Below are 13,612 nucleotides of genomic sequence, written 5' to 3'. Positions count from 1 at the left end.
CGTCGTGGCACAGTGGTTAATGAATCTGACTAGGAACCATGAGGTTGTGGGTTCGATCCCTGCCCTTGCTCAGTGGGTTAACGATCCGGCGTTGCTGTGAGCTGTGGTGTAGGTCGCAGAGGCGGCTCGGATCCCACGTTGCTGTGGCTCTGGTGTAGGCTGGCAGCTACAGCTCCAACTAGACCCCTAGCCTGGGAACCTCCATAGGCCACGGGAGTGGCCCAAGAAATGGCAAAAAGACAAAAAAAAAAAAAGTCAACTGAGGGCATTCCCATTGTGGTGCAGCAGAAATGACTCTGACTAATAACCATGAGGTTACAGGTTTGATCCCTGGCCTCGCTCAGTGGGTTAAAGGATCCAGCATTGCCATGAGCTGTGGTGTAGGTTGCAGATATGGCTTGGATCTGGTGTTGCTGTGGCTGTGGTGTAGGCCAGCAGCTATAGCTCCAATTGGACCCCTAGCCTGGGAACCTCCATGTGCCCCGGGTATGGCCCTAAAAAAGCCAAAAAAAAAGCAGAAGAAAAACAAAAGAAAATGTCAACTGAAGCATCAATAATATAAAATGTGAGAGAAGAAGTAAAAGTGTGAAGCATAAGATTTCTATTAAGCTATATTGTCATTAATACTTTGCCTCTACTAATCCCAATTACACCCTATTACATTAGGGTGTAATAATTTTAAGATATTTTTATTAGTATTACAGTAACCATAAACTAAAAAACCTGTAGTAATTATACAAAATAACATGATAAGAAGTGACAGCATAGTGATTCCACAAGACATCAAGACACACACACAAACACAAAGACAGCAGGATAAGAAACAAGGAACAATGGATCTACAAAACAACCAGAAAATGAACAAAATGGCAATAGTGAGTTCTTACTTATCAATAATGACTTTAAATTTAAATGGATTAAATTCTCCACTCAAAAGGCACACAAAAACTAAATGGATTAAAAAAAAAATCCACAGATATGCTGCCTACAGGAGACTCACATTGGCCTTAAAGACACACAAACACTGAGGGTGACTAGGAAGAAAAAGAAAAGATACATCAAGCAAAGCATAATCAACAAAACAAAACACGAGTAGCTATGGTTGTATTAGACAACACAGACTTTAAACTGAAAATGGTAAAAAAAAAAAGTCATTATATAATGATAAAGGGATCAATAAACCAAGAAGATATAACAACTATAAATATTTATGCATCCAACACCAGAATATTTAAATACGTTAAGCAAAAACTGTAACAGAATTAAAGAAGAAATACACAGCAATACTAAATAGTTGGGATGTTTAATACCCTACTCTCAACAACGAACAGATTATGTAGAAAGAGAGTCAATAAAGAAACAGTGAATCTGAAAAACACTATAGACCAAATGGACCTAACAGACATAACAGAACATTCTAATCTACAAAGCAGAACACACATTGAGTGGCACATGGGACATACTCTAGGATATACCACATGTTAGTCCACAGAACAAACCAGCAAATTCAATAAGACTGAAATCATACTAAGTGTTGTCTCTGACCACAATGGTATGAAATTAGAAATCAGTAACAGGAGGAAAACTGAAAAATCCACAAAAACATGGACATTAAATAACACTATTCTAAACAACCAATGGATCAAAGAAGAAATTAAAGGTAAAATTAAAAAGTATCTTGAGGAGTTCCCATCATGGCTCAGTGATTAATGAATCCGACTGAGAACCATGAGGTTGCGGGTTCGATCCCTGGCCTTGCTCAGTGGGTTAAGGATCCGGTGTTGCCATGAGCTGTGGTGTAGGTTGCAGATGCGGCTCGGATCCTGCATTGCTGTGGCTGTGGCGTAGGCTTGGCAGCTACAGCTCCAATCAGACCCCTAGCCTGGGAACCTCCATATGCCACAAGTGCAGCCCTAGAAAAAGCAAAAAGACCAAAAAAAAAAAATCTTGAGATGAAAAAAGGAACTATATAACATACCAAAACTTATGGGATGCAGCAAAATCAGTTCTAAAATGGAAATTCACAGTAATAAACACCTACATTAAGAAGCAAGAATGATCCCAAAGAAATAACCTAACTTAAGAAACTAGGAAAAGAACAAATTAAGCCACAAGTTAGCAGAAGGAAGGAAAAAATAAAGATTAGAGCAGAAATAAATGAAATAAAACAAGAAAAGGATAGAAAAGATTAACCAAAAATTGGTTCTTTGAAAAGATAAACAAAATGACAAACCTTTACCTAGACTAACCAAGCGAAAAAGAGAGGACCCAACTCAAGAAAATTAGAGCTGAAAAAGGAGAGATTACAACTGATACCACAGTAATACAAAGGATCATAAGAGGCTACTGTGAACAGCTAAATGCCTGTAAACGGGACATCCTAGAAGAAATGGAAACATTCTTAGAAACTTACAAACTACAAGTTTGATTGAGGAAGAAATGTAAAGTGTGAATAGACCAATTCTTAATAAAAAGGTTGAATTGATAATCAAAAATATCCCAGTGAAGAAAAGTCCAGAACCAGATGACTTCCCTGGTGAGTTTTAACAGACATTTAAAAAAAGCTTCAGCGGAGAGGACAAGATGGCAGAGGAGTGGGGGACACGCTCGCCCTCTCCCACAAACACAACAAAAAAAGCACATCTACAGAATAAATGACTCGCACAGGACAGCAACCAATCGCTGGCAGAGGAACCTAAACTCCAATAACGGCAAGAAGTTCGTGACATTACTGGGCAGAACGGGAGAAAAGAGGAGAGTGAGAGAAGGTGAATCCAAGCGGGACGGGCGCTCCCGAAAGGGAACTGCGGAGGAGAAAGGGTTCCCGCACCCTGGAAAGTCACCTACCAGGGGAAAGATCAAACGAACCGGAGGAATCTCCAGATGCAGACAAGAGTGTAGCAGTAAGTTGGAGTACGGAAAAGCCGATCAAGAACCCAACGGACCATCTGAACTACGGGCACAGTCACCAAAAACTGAGACGCCTGGGTGGGGGCTGGGAACCGAGACCTCAGCTCCAGAGGTTAGTCCCGGGCTGGGGGGGCGGGGCAGAGCGGAAACTGCTTGGGAGGTCTAGAAACCATTTGACGGGGCAGAGACTGCCTGGGAGACTAGAAAACAAAGCTGTCGCAGAGGAAGGGAACAATACTCTAGGGGCGGGGAAGTGGAAAGCCGCATCAGAGGGAACCTGGGAGAAGAGCCTGGTATGCGCTCGTGCTGGGAAGGGGAGAGAAGAAGGGGTGGGTCCCCATAGAATACCCCCCACACCACAGCAAGCTTACAGGCCCGCTAGCTAGCTGAAAGCTGTGCTTCGCAGTGCATCCCCCCCCAACCCCCGCCACCCCCTACGCTCTCGCCGGACCTGGGGCTGCCTGCCATCCAGGAGGGCTGGCCTCAACAATTGCCTGAAGCCTACCACCGCAGGGGCTGTCCCTGCACAGGCCTGCTTGTCCTTTGGAGGGGCTACACTTCCGCAGAGCAGCACCAAACACCACCAGCCCCCGAGAAAAGGCCTGCAGCCCAGAAAAGCTAGAACAAGCCTAGCCAGGCCGTGAATAGATCTGCCTAATTCTCAGACGGTTTTTCTGAGTCGGGCTGCCCCGGGGAGGAGCCTCTTAGATTTCCAGCAGCCCTGCTACCCGCCCAAGCCCCCAGGGGGTGCCAAGCTCTAGAGGATCAGCTGCATAGGACTGCCAGCTCCAGGCAGGACCCCCTGCAGCCCAGAAAAGCTGCAACAAGCCTGGCCAAGTCGGGAAAAGTTCTCAGACGGTCTTTCTGAGTCGGGCTGCCCTGGGGAGGAGCCTCTTGGGTTTCCAGTGGCCCTGCTACCCGCCCAAGCCCCCAGGGGGTGCGAGACCTAGTGGATCAGCTGCATAGGACTGCCAGCTCCAGGCAGGACCCCCTGCAGCCCAGAAAAGCTACAACAAGCTTGGCCAAGCCAGGAAAAGATCTCAGATGGTCTTTCTGAGTCGGGCTGCCCTGGGGAGGAGCCTCTTGGGTTTCCAGCGGCCCTGCTACCCGCTCAAGCCCCCAGGGGGTGCCCCACTCCCGTGGAATAGCTGCTCAGCACCACCAGCCCCCTGGAAGAGCCCCTGCAGCCCAGAAAAGCTGCAACAAGCTTGGCCAGACTGTGAAAAGATCCACCTACATTCGCAGGCCATCCTTCTGAGTTGGGCTGCCCTAGGGAAGAGCCTCTTAGGTTCTCAGTGACCCAGATAGCTACTCCAGTCCCCAGGGGGTGCTGCACTCCTGAGGAACAGCTGCCCAACACCGCCAACCCCCTGCAAGAACCCCACAGCCTAAAAACACCAGAGCAAGCTCTGCATGACCAAGTGAAATCTGCTACCATCGTGGTGTGGACCTCCCAGTCCTGTCTGCCCTCAGGAAGTCCTCCTTTGCTTCAAAGAAACACTGTTAGCCCCATCAACACTCCAGAAAAGCCACACTGCCTCAAAAAAGATTGACCAACAACACCAGCCCTCAGGAAATATTCCACGGCAGTGACAAGGCAAACACTGCCCGATAACGGAGAGTACAACTTCCTCAGGAGAAAGAAAACAACAAGCAAGATGAAGAAGCTGAGAAACCACCCCCAGTCAAACCAACAGGAGAACTCACCTAAAACAGTCAACAATGAAACAGATCTCTGCAGTCTGACAGACCTGGAGTTCAAAAGAGAAACAGTGAAAATACTGAAGGAATTAAGATATGAACAGTAATGCAGATACCCTCAGAAAGGAACTAGAAAATAAAGGAGGAGCCAAGAAAAACTAGAACATTCATTTGCAGAGATGCAAACTGAACTAGGGGCAGTAAAAACCAGAATGAATAATGCAGAAGAATGAATCAGTGATATGGAAGATAGAATAATGGAAATCACTCAATCTGGTCAACAGACAGAAAACCGAATCAAAAAACTGGAAAGCAATATAAGAGACCTATGGGATAATATAAAGCAGGCCAATCTACGCATAATAGGAATTCCAGAAGGAGTAGAAAAAGATAAGGGGATGGAAAATATATTTGAAGAAATTATCGATGGAAACTTCCCAAATCTAAAGGATACTGGGTTCAAGATATAAGAAGCACAGAGGGCCCCAAACAAACTGAACCCAAACAGAACCACACCAAGACACATCATAATAAAAATGGCAAAAGTTAGTGATAAAGAGAGGATCCTAAAGGCAGCAAGAGAAAAACAGAATGTTACCTACAAGGGAATCCCCATAAGAATATCAGCTGATTTCTCTACAGAAACACTACAGGCCAGGAGGGAATGGCAAGAGATATTTAAAGTGCTAAAAGGAAAAAAATATGCAACCTAGAATACTCTATCCAGCAAGAATATCATTTAAAATAGAAGGGGAAATAAAACTTTTTCCCAACAAACAAAAACTTAAAGAATACAGCAACACAAAACCCAGGTTAAAGGAAATATTGAAAGGGCTTCTCTAAACCAAAACGAAAGGAAAGAAAGGAAAGAAAAAAGAAAAGAAAAAAAAAAAAGGAAGAAGAGGAAGAACTAGGACTGAGGAAACCACAATCAGAAAGCAGTCACTCAAATAAGCCAGCATACAGATTTAATCATGAACATGCTTCAAACAAAATAAAATTAAAAAGAAAAAAATAAAAAAGAGTCATCAAAACCATAAAATGTGGGCAAGGGATGTTAGGAAGTAAATAACCCTTTTTGTTTGTTTGTTTGTATGTTTCTCTTCTTAATTTTAATATAGTAATGAAGTGTTTGAACTTACAGGACCATCAGCCTAAAACATACAATTATGGGAAGGGGTTAGCATACTTAAAAAACAGGGCAACCACAAGCCAAAACCAAATATTGCATTTGCAAAAAATGAAAAAAAAAATACACTCAAGCAGATAATAACAGGAGACCATCCAACCAAAAAAAAAAAAAAAAAGGAAGAATGGAGAACCATAGAATCAACTGGAACACGAGGTTCAAATGGCAATAAATAATCATCTATCAATTATCACCTTAAATGTCAATGGACTGAATGCCCCAATCAAAAGACACAGAGTGGCTGAGTGGATAAAAAGGCAAAAATCTTCAATATGCTGCCTACCAGAAACTCACCTTAGGACAAAAGATACATATAGATTGAAAGTGAAAGGGTGGGGAAAAATATTTCACGCCAATAGACATGACAGAAAAGCAGGAGTCGCAATGCTCATATCAGACAAAATAGACTTTAAAACAAAAGACATAAAGAAAGACAAAGAAGGACACTACTTAATGATTAAGGTATCCATCCAAGGAGAGGATGTTACTATCATCAACATATATGCCCCAAATACAGGAGCACCCAGATACATACAACAAATATTAACAGACATAAAGGGAGATATTGATGAGAATACAATCATAGTAGGAGACCTTAATACCCCCCTCACATCAATGGACAGATCCTCTAGACAGAAAACCAATAAAGCAACAGAGATCCTAAAGGAAACAATAGAAAAGTTAGACTTAATTGATATCTTCAGGACACTACATCCAAAAAAATCAGAATACACATTCTTCTCAAATGCTCATGGAATATTCTCAAGAATCGACCACATATTGGGACACAAAGATAATCTCAATAAATTTAGGAGCACAGAAATTATCTCAAGTATCTTCTCTGACCACAATGCCATGAAATTAGAAACCAACCATGGGAAAAGGAAAGAGAAAAAACCTACTACATGGAGACTAAACAACATGCTACTAAAAAACCAATGGGTCAATGAGAAAATCAAGAAGGAAATTAAAAACTACCTTGACACAAATGATAATGAAGACACAACCTCTCAAAATCTATGGGATGCTGCGAAAGCAGTGCTCAGAGGGAAATTAATAGCAATACAGGCCTTTCTCAAAAAAGAAGAAAGATCCCAAATGGACAACTTAACCCTCCACCTAAATGAATTAGAAAAAGAAGAACAAAAAAGGCCTAAAGTCAGCAGAAGGAAGGAAATTATAAAGATCAAAGAAGAAATCAATAAAATAGAGACTCAAAAAACAATAGAGAAAATTAATAAAACCAAGAGCTGGTTCTTTGAAAAGGTGAACAAAATTGACAAACCCCTGGCCAGACTCACTAAAAAGAGGAGAGAAAGAACCCAAATAACCAAAACTATAAATGAAAAAGGAGAAATCACAACGGATGGAGCAGAAATACAAAAAACCATAAGAGAATACTATGAACAACTATACGGCAACAAGTTTGACAATCTGGAAGAAATGGACAATTTTCTAGAATCTTACAGCCTGCCAAAACTGAATCAAGTAGAAACAGACCAACTGAACAGACCAATCTCTAGAAATGAAATTGAAGAGGTCATAAAATCACTCCCTACAAATAAAAGTCCAGGACCAGATGGCTTCACAGGTGAATTCTATCAAACATATAAAGAGGAATTGGTGCCCATCCTCCTTAAACTCTTTCAAAAGGTTGAAGAAGAAGGAATACTCCCAAAGACATTCTATGATGCCACCATCACCTTAATTCCAAAACCAGGCAGAGATATCACCAAAAAAGAAAACTATTGCCCAATATCATTGATGAATATAGATGCAAAAATTCTCAACAAAATCTTAGCCAACCGAATCCAACAACATACCAAAAAAATTATACACCATGACCAGGTTGGGTTCATCCCAGGTTCAGAAGGATGGTTCAACATACGCAAATCAATCAGCATCATACACCACATTAACAAAAAGTCAAAAATCATATGATCATCTCAATAGACGCAGAAAAAGCATTTGACAAAGTCCAACATCCATTCATGACCAAGACCCTTGCCAAAGTGGGTATAGAGGGAACATTCCTGAATATAATCAAAGCCATTTATGATAAACCCACAGCAAATATAATACTCAATGGGGAAAAACTGAAAGCCTTCTCACTCAAATCTGGAACAAGACAGGGATGCCCACTCTCACCACTGCTCTTCAACATCGTTTTGGAAGTCCTAGCCACAGCAATTAGACAAACAAAAGAAATAAAAGGCATCCATATAGGAAGAAAAGAGATCAAACTGTCACTGTATGCAGATGACATGATACTATACACAGAAAACCCAAAGGACTCAACCCCAAAACTCCTTGAACTGATTAATAAATTCAGCAAAGTAGCAGGATATAAGATGAACATTCAGAAGTCAGTTGCATTTCTGTATACCAGCAATGAAACATTAGAAAAAGAATACAAAAACACAATACCTTTTAAAATTGTACCTCACAAAATCAAATACCTCGGAATACACCTGACCAAGGAGGTAAAGGACCTATATGCCGAGCACTATGAAACTTTAATCAAAGAAATCAAAGAAGATGTAAAGAAATGGAAAGATATTCCATGTTCCTGGATTGGAAAAATCAATATTGTAAAAATGGCCATACTACCCAAAGCAATCTACAGATTCAATGCAATCCCTATCAAATTACCCATGACATTGTTCACAGAACTAGAACAAACAATCCAAACATTTATATGGAACCACAAAAGACCCAGAATTGCCAAAGCAATCCTGAGAAACAAAAACCAAGCAGGAGGCATAACTCTCCCAGACTTCAAGAAATACTACAAAGCCACAGTCATCAAAACAGTGTGGTACTGGTACCAAAACAGACAGACAGACCAATGGAAGAGAACAGAGAATCTGGAAATAAACCCTGACACCTATGGTCAATTAATCTTTGACAAGGGAGGCAAGAACATAAAATGGGAAAAGGAAAGTCTATTCAGCAAGCATTGCTGGGAAACCTGGACAGCTGCATGCAAAGCAATGAAACTAGAACACACCCTCACACCATGCACAAAAATAAACTCCAAATGGCTGAAAGACTTAAATATAAGACAGGACACCATCAAACTCCTAGAAGAAAACATAGGCAAAACACTCTCTGACATCAACATCATGAATATTTTCTCAGGTCAGTCTCCCAAAGCAATAGAAATTAGAGCAAAAATAAACCCATGGGACCTCATCAAACTGAAAAGCTTTTGCACAGCAAAGGAAACCCAAAAGAAAACAAAAAGACAACTTACAGAATGGGAGAAAATAGTTTCAAATGATGCAACCGACAAGGGCTTAATCTCTAGAATATATAAACAACTTATACAACCCAACAGCAAAAAAGCCAATCAATCAATGGAAAAATGGGCAAAAGACCTGAATAGACATTTCTCCAAAGAAGATATACAGATGGCCAACAAACACATGAAAAAATGCTCAACATCGCTGATTATAAGAGAAATGCAAATCAAAACTACCATGAGACATCACCTCACACCAGTCAGAATGGCCATCATTAATAAATCCACAAATAACAAGTGCTGGAGGGGCTGTGGAGAAAAGGGAACCCTCCTGCACTATTGGTGGGAATGGAAACTGGTACAGCCACTATGGAGAACAGTTTGGAGATACCTTAGAAATCTATACATAGAACTTCCATATGACCCTGCAATCCCACTCTTAGGCATCTATCCAGACAACACTCTACTTAAAAGAGACACATGCACCCGCATGTTCATTGCAGCACTATTCACAATAGCCAGGACATGGAAACAACCCAAATGTCCATCGACAGAGGACTGGATTCGGAAGAGGTGGTATATATACACAATGGAATACTACTCAGCCATAAAAAAGAATGACATAATGCCATTTGCAGCAACATGGATGGAACTAGAGAATCTCATACTGAGTGAAATGAGCCAGAAAGACAAAGACAAATACCATATGATATCACTTATAACTGGAATCTAATATCCAGCACAAATGAACATCTCCTCAGAAAAGAAAATCATGGACTTGGAGAAGAGACTTGTGGCTGCCTGATGGGAGGGGGAGGGAGTGGGAGAGATAGGGAGCTTGGGCTTATCAGATACAACTTAGAATAGATTTACAAGGAGATCCTGCTGAAAAGCATTGAGAACTTTGTCTAGATACTCATGTTGCAACAGAAGAAAGGGTGGGGAAAAAATGTAATTGTAATGTATACATGTAAGGATAACCTGACCCCCTTACTGTACAGTGGGAAAATAAAAAAAATTATATAAATAAATAAATAAATAAAATAAATAAAAAAAGCTTCAGCCAATCCTTCTCACACTCTTCCAAAAAAAACAAAGAGGAAGGAACACCCCCAAATTCATTTTATAAGGCCAACAGTACCGATACCAAACCCAGAAAGGACACTACCAGAGAAAACTACACACCAATAGCCTTAATGAATACAGATGCAAATATTCTCAATAAAAATACTAGCAAACCAAATTCAGCAGCACATAAAAAGGATCATTCACCATGATCAAGAAAGAATTATACCTGATATAACAGGATGGTTCAACTTAACACAAATCAATATGAGACCAGACTACTAGAATGAAAGGGAAAAATCATATGATCATCTCAGTAAACACAAAAAAATCATCTGACAAAATTCAATATCCATTCGTAATTTAAAAAAACTCTTAAGAAATTAGGAAGAGAAAGAATACACCTCAACATAATAAAAGCCATATATGATAATCCCATAGCTAACATCACACACAATGGTGAAAGGCTGAAAGTTTTTCCTCTGAGAATACAAGACAAGGATTCCCACTCTCACCACTTCTATTCAACATAGTACTGAAAGTCCTTGCTAGAGCAATCAGGCAAGAAAAAGAAATACAAGGCATCAAAATTGGAAAGGAAGAAGTAAAACCGTGCCAATTTGCAGGCAACATGATTTTATATGAAGAAAATGTTAAAGATTTCACAAAACAACACTTATATTTAATCAAAAAATTCAGTAAAGTTGCAAGATACAAAATTAACATGCAAAAATCATTTAACATTTCTACACACTAACAACAAATTATCTGGGGGAAAAAAGTACCATTTTACAATAGTAGCAAAAACAGTAAAATAGGAGTATACTTAACCAAGGAAGTAAAAGATACAAAATCTGAAAACTATGAGACACTGATGAAAGAAATCAAAAATGACACACATGTACCCCATGATCATGGATTGGGAAAATTAACATTGTTAAAATGCCAATTCCACCAAAAGCCATCTATAGAGTCAACACACCCCTTATCAAGATTCCAATGGCATTTTTTTAAGAGTAGTAAAAACAATCCTAAAACTTGCATGGAATTAAAAAGACCCTGAATAGCCAAAGCTATCCTGAGAAAGAAAAACAAAACAGGAGGCATCACACTTCCTGATTCCAAGCTATATATAAAGTTATAGTAATCTGGAGTTCCCGTGGTGGCACAGCAGAAACAAATCCAACTAGGAACCACAAGGTTGAGGGTTTGATCCCTGGCCGCACTCAATGGGTTAAGGATCTAATGTTGCTATGAGCCGTGGCGTAGGTCGCAAAAGTGGCTCGGATCTGGCATTGCTGTGGTGTAGGCTGGCAGCTGTAGCTCCAATACAACCCCTAGCCTGGGATCCTCCATGTGCCGTGGGTGCGGCCCTTAAAAGAAAAAAAAAAAAAAGCTATAGTAATCAAAGCAGTATGATACTGGCATAAAAACAGACAAATAGACTAATGGAACAGAATCAAGTTCAGAAATAAACCATGGTATATATAGTCAACTAATTTGACAAGGGAGCCAAGAAGACAACAGAGAAATGAGTCTCTTCTCTAAATGGTGCTGGGAAAATTAGATATTCACATGTAAAAGACTGAAACTAGACCCCTATCTTATACCACACTCAAAAATTAACTCAAAAGGTATCAAAGACCTAAATATAAGACCTGAAACCATGAAACTTCTAGGAGAAAACACAGGAAAAAAAAAGCTCCCTGACACGGTCTTGGCGATTGCTTTTTTACATATGACACCTAAGCACAAAGAACAACACAAAAAATAAGTGGGATTACTTCAAACTAAAAGGCTTCTGCAGAGCAAAAGAAACCATCAACAAAATGAAAAGACAAGCATAGAATGGGGAAAAAAATTGCAAACTATATATATATATATAGAGAGAGAGAGAGAAAACCTCCAAAATACATAAAGAACTTGTACAACCACGCAAAAACTAATAACCCAATTTTTTAAAATGGGCAAAAGACCCAAATAGACATTTTTACCAAATACAATATATAAATGGCCAACAGGTACATGAAAAAAGGCCCAACTCATTAATCATTATGGAAACACAAATCCAAACCGCAATAAAATATCCCCACTTTCTTGTTAGAACAGAAACGTTATAAAAAGACAGGAAATAATAAATACTCGATGGGGCTGTGAAGAAAAGAGAACCCTTGGGCCTGTAAACCGGCACGATGGAAAACAGTATGGAGGATCCTCCAAAGATTAAAAGTAGATTACCATACGATCCAGCAATTTCACTTCAGAGAATATATCCAAAGGAAACGAAAACACTAACTCAAAATAAGATCCGCACCCCTATGTTCTTAGCACCACTATTTACAACAAGCAAGAAATAGAAACAGCAACAGCTGAATGGATAAGGAAGAGTGTGTGTTTGTGTGTGCGTGTGTATATATTCATTTGAAATGCGAAATGAAGTAATCATTTCACAACATAGGTAAGTTGAAACATTAGGCGGTACACCTTAAACTTATACATGATGTATATCAATTATATCTCAATAAAACCGAGGGGGGGAAGAATGTGATAAATATAAATATTATATTCACATATAATTACAATGGTCCAGTTTAAAATTTGGATAATTTGAATAATTTATTAAGTTACCATGTGCTATGAATTTGGAAACTGATCTAAAACAATGTTTTCCAAATTACATTCCAAAGACATTAACCTGCAAGATAAGTAATCTATGGGGAAAAAATAGGTAGCTAAGGTGTGAGAAATGCTGTTACCTATAGCCTCCTCTTAGAAATTCGCTATGTGTGTTAACATATGAAAAGCTCCAAGAAGTCACCATACCCCGTAGCAAAGATCCACCTAGGTAACCTTGCTTCACCCAGCGTTTATTAAATAAATAGGGCTTCATTCTTAAATCTCTGAATCATATAATACGTATTAGTCCAAGGGACAGCACAGTGTGATATCACAGGTTCAAATCATGTCAGGTCAAATGCATGGCCTTTGCAATAATACTGTCTGCATTTGAACCCCAGCTACCTCTGCCATTTATTTGCTATTAGTTTCTTTGTCTGTAGCGGATAATAATACTTACCTACATGCAAAGTATTTATAGCAGCACTGGTAACACCATAAGCACTATATAATGTTGACTGATATCCTAAGGCAGGAGTTCCCTTTGTGGCTCAGTGGTTAGCAAACCCGACTAGGATCCATGAGGTTTCAGGTTCAATCCCTGGCCTTGCTCAGTGGGTTAAGGATCTGGCATTGCTGTGAGCTGTGGTGTAGGTCAAAGACAAAGCTCAGATCCTGCATTGCTGTGGCTGTGGGGTAGGCTGGCAGCTCCAGCTTCAATTCAACCCCTAGCCTGAGAACCTTCATATGCTGCACCTGTGGCCCTAAAAAGCAGGAGGAAAAAAAAAAAAAAAGGATATCTTAAGACACATTTGGGGAAAAGCTGCTAGAGAATCTAGCCCTTTAGAATTTGGGGGCTCTTGTCTCTCCATGAGCAGGAGATCAGG

The sequence above is a fragment of the Sus scrofa genome, chromosome 10, assembly GCF_000003025.6.
Source record: "Sus scrofa isolate TJ Tabasco breed Duroc chromosome 10, Sscrofa11.1, whole genome shotgun sequence".
NCBI lineage: Eukaryota > Metazoa > Chordata > Mammalia > Artiodactyla > Suidae > Sus > Sus scrofa.
Note: the sequence above shows the minus strand (reverse complement) of the source record.